Source organism: Triticum dicoccoides, chromosome 1B (genome assembly GCF_002162155.2).
Source record: "Triticum dicoccoides isolate Atlit2015 ecotype Zavitan chromosome 1B, WEW_v2.0, whole genome shotgun sequence".
Lineage (NCBI taxonomy): Eukaryota > Viridiplantae > Streptophyta > Magnoliopsida > Poales > Poaceae > Triticum > Triticum dicoccoides.
In genome coordinates, this window is record NC_041381.1 from 77260865 (window position 1) to 77265310 (window position 4446).

The following is a 4446-nucleotide window of genomic DNA, read 5'->3' on the forward strand; positions in this document are numbered from 1 at the left end:
GAGTGAGAGGCAGACTCACCACTCGGTAGGATTTTTTATTACTTAGGCGAGTACTAGACTGCAGCTAAGCCCCCGAGTGAGAGGCAGACTCACCACTCGGTAGGATTTTTTATTACTTAGGCGAGTAGTGGACTGCAGCTAAGCCCCCGAGTGAGAGGCAGACTCACCACTCGGTAGGATTTTTCTTCGACTTAGGCGAAACAGATTCGCAGCTAAGACACCCAGTGGGTGTAGCCCCCGAGTGATGCTCGAAAGAGGTAAGCTTGCTACAGAGTGTGATATGAGGTTTGATCATATGAGTAACTTAGTCGTTCCCGTGTTGAGGGTGTAGAGGTAAAGACATGTCCCACTGATGGTGACGCGCGAGGCGGGCGAGGGGCGGTGATGTGTACAACCGAGTGACGACGTGTTGGGTGGCCGAGTGGTGAAGACGTGCACAACCGAGTGGCGACGCGCGGGGCGTCCGAGTGGTGAAGGCGTTGAAAGATTGAGGATGTCGCCTAGAGGGGGGGTGAATAGACGCTTTAAAATAATTACGGTTTAGGCTTGAACAAATGCGGAATAAACCTAGTGGTTAATTTGTCAGGCACAAAACCTAAAACAACTAGGCTCACCTATTTGCACCAACAACTTATGCTAAGCAAGATAAGCAACTATGTGATAGCAAGATATATGACAAAGAATAATATGGCTATCACAAAGTAAAGCGCATAAGTAAAGGGCTCGGGTAAGAGATAACCGAGGCACGCGTAGACGATGATGTATCCCGAAGTTCACACCCTTGCGGATGCTAATCTCCGTTTGGAGCGGTGTGGAGGCACAATGCTCCCCAAGAAGCCACTAGGGCCACCATAATCTCCTCACGCCCTCGCACAATGCAAGATGCCGTGATTCCACTAAGGGACCCTTGAGGGCGGTCACCGAACCCGTACAAATGGCAACCCTTGGGGGTGGTCACCGAACCCGTACACTTTGGCAACCCTTGGGGGCAGTCACCGGAACCCGTCAAATTGCTCCGGGCGATCTCCACAACCTAATTGGAGACCCCGACGCTTGCCCGGAGCTTTACACCACAATGATTGAGCTCCGAACACCACCAACCGTCTAGGGCGCCAAGGCACCCAAGAGGAACAAGCTCTAGGGTGCCCAAACACCCAAGAATAATAAGCTTCTCAAACTTCACTTCCACGCATCACCGTGGAGAACTCAAACCGATGCACCAAATGCAATGGCAAGGGCACAAGGAGTGTCCAAGTCCTTCTCTCCCAAATCCCACCAAAGCAACTAATGCTAGGGAGAAAAATGAGAGGAAGAACGAAAGAAGAACACGAAGAACTCCAAGATCTTGATCCAAGGGGTTCCCCTCACTTAGAGGAGAAAGTGATTGGTGGAAACGTGGATCTAGATCTCCTCTCTCTTTTCCCTCAAGAACTAGCAAGAATCATTGGAGGGATTGAGAGTTAGCAAGCTCGAAGAAGGTCAACAATGGGGGAAGAACACAAGCTCAAAGTATAAGGTTCAATGGGGAAGAAGACCCCCTTTTATAGGCGGGGGAAAATCCAACCGTTATGCTCACAGCCCGCACAGAGCGGTACTACCGCTCGTCCTCACGGTACTACCGCTATGGATCACGGTACTACTGCTTGCGAGCGGTACAAAAAAATACTTCCGTACCTACCTCCGCAGGACTTGGGACGAGTTTTTTGGTCCGGAGCGGTACTACCGCTGTAGGAGCCGCGGTAGTACCGCTCTGGAGCGGTAGTAAAAAATTACATCCGCTCCAATTCGCGGTAGTACCGCTGCAGCCTTTTCAGAACACCAAAACTGCCACAACTTTTGCAAACGGACTCCGAATTCGATGAAACAAAGTTTGTTGGAAAGCTAGCGACAAGGGCTAACACAATATTGAAAGAAATATCAATAAGAAGCAACTTAGAAAAGGCCCATAAGAAAATGGTGAGAACCCTTCCTCGGATAAGACCGGTAAAACCTCCAACACCGAAAACATCATAGAAGACACATGCGAACTCCGTTTTCGATGAACTCAAGCTTGTCATCAAGATGACCATAAGCTCTAAGACTCACAAAGAGAACCAAACAAGAACCAAGAAACAAGATGCAAGGATGCAATGGTTTGATCTCTCTACTAACGATACGATCAAGCTACCAACTTGAGAGCCCCCCTTGATAGTACGGCAAACGATCCTATAACTCGGTCTCCTAACTACCACCATGAGACCGGTAAAATAGAAAACCTATCAAGGGAAAACCTTTGCCTTGCACATGGTCCACTTGAGCTATATGATGACGATCTTGACTCCCTCAAGTTGGACCACCTTTCTTGATTGTGTTGGCTCGATGAAGACTAGATGATTGCTCCCCCATAGTCCACTATGGGTGAGCCACTCTTCGGCTCATCTTCACAAGTCCATTGACACCACAATGGATGTCAAGATTCAAGCACTTGATCTCTTCGTGATGCTCCACTTGAACTTGCACACGGCAATCTTGATGACGATCACCACTTGATGTCATCCTTTCCATGGGTTGTATGATATCTTCCTCTTGATGCAAGCCCATGGATACGCACCTAACCCCACATAGAACTCTCACATAGACCATGGGTTAGTACACAAAGTGCAATGGACAATGCTTACCATACCATGGGATCACTTGATCCCTCTCGGTACATCTTCTACACTTTATGAGTTGATCAACTTGATTCACTCTTGACTTAGTCTTGATCAACCTTGAATCTTTGCAACTCTCTTCATTTGGATGATGACTTGAAGGTAAACATGAATGATCACACAACCTTCTTCTTCAAGACATGCTTGCAATAAGCTCAACACTCGCATGACCAATCTTTGGATAATTCCTTAATAGCACCTTGGTCAACTCATAAACTCCTTGAAACCAACACATGGACTTCAAGAAAAGCCTATGGACAAATCCTTCAAATATAACTCAAGACAACCATTATTCCATAGAGATTGTCATCAATTACCAAAACCAAACATGGGGGCACCGCATGTTCTTTCAGATGTGCACAACCAAGAGGCGGCGCACGGAGCGTCTGAGTGGTGAAGATGTGCACAACGGAGTGGCACGGTGAGGGACGGCCGACTGTGGATGCGCGAGGTGGCCGAGTGAAGGAATACGTGTCCAGCCAAGTGGCTGAAATGGTCTTCGAAGGAGTTAGCCAGATGCTCTCGAAGCTAATGTAGCGACGAGGTCGGTGTAGTGTGGTTGCGACACAACAAGACGGGCATGACAACTGAGTCTAAGTAGGAATGAAGATGGCGTGCAGAGCGTATGGATGATTATAAAACTTGTCAAAGTGGCGGATCAAATGCACTTGTTGAAGTGAAGGATCTGACTGGTGATGAAGTACTCGACCACTCAGGAGTGTCATTCCAAATGAGATGCAGCCCCCGAGAGCGGCGTAGCCCTCGAGCGTACTACAGGCTTCGACAACGGACATGTCGGAATACGAGAAATATAGTTTTGAATGGATAATTTGCAATTCATCGAGTCGGACTCGGGAAAAGATGAGGAGGAGCTTCCGAGTGATGCTTGAAAGAGGCAAACTCGCAAAAGAGTGAAGTGTGAAGTTTAATTATAAAACGGACTTATCTGTCTCATGCCTAATGAAGTCTATATCATTGATATGATGAAGAGGATTCCACAGAGGGGTTTGCCAGATGTGTTTGAAGTTAACAGAGCAACAAGGTCGGTGTTGTGGTGCGCTAGGACCGGTACGGTGATCGAGTGTGAGCAGCGATGAAGTTGGCACATAGGGCCGTCGAGTGATCGCGTAACTTGTGTAAAAAAATGGCACAAGCCAACGAAATAATTTCTTGAGGAAATTTGATGTGTGCTGAAATGATTTGTGTGAATAACACCCATAGACACCCACTGGGAGTGCAAGGGGCTTGCTGGTTAACTAGCAAGAGGCTGAAAGAGCGAAGGATCCGTTCGAACTTGTCGAAGTGCTGGCTCAAATAAAATGGAAGTGTAGTGTGTCGACTGAGTTGCAGCCCCGGAGGACCGATGCAAACTCGAAATGAAGAACACATGGTGTTCGTGAACGATGTATGCGAAAAAATGAAAGTTGGACTCCTGAGTCACATAACCAGTACTAAGCAAGTATGTGAAAATAAGCAGCCGAGCGTAGAGGTACACTCGGTGGCGTGGCCTCCGAGTGAACGTGATGTGTGAATTACGGGATACTCGGGAAGTCGGCAATAACAGAATGTAAAATGACTTAGCTGTCTGAAGGCGCGCGAGTGGCCGAGTGGTGATGAGGCGACCAACTGATGGGGACACGCGGGGCGGCCGAGTGGTGATGAGGTGACCAACCAATGGCGACGCGCGGGGCAGCCGAGTAGTGATGAGGTGACCAACCGATGGTGACGCGCGGGGCGGCCGAGTGGTTATGAGGTG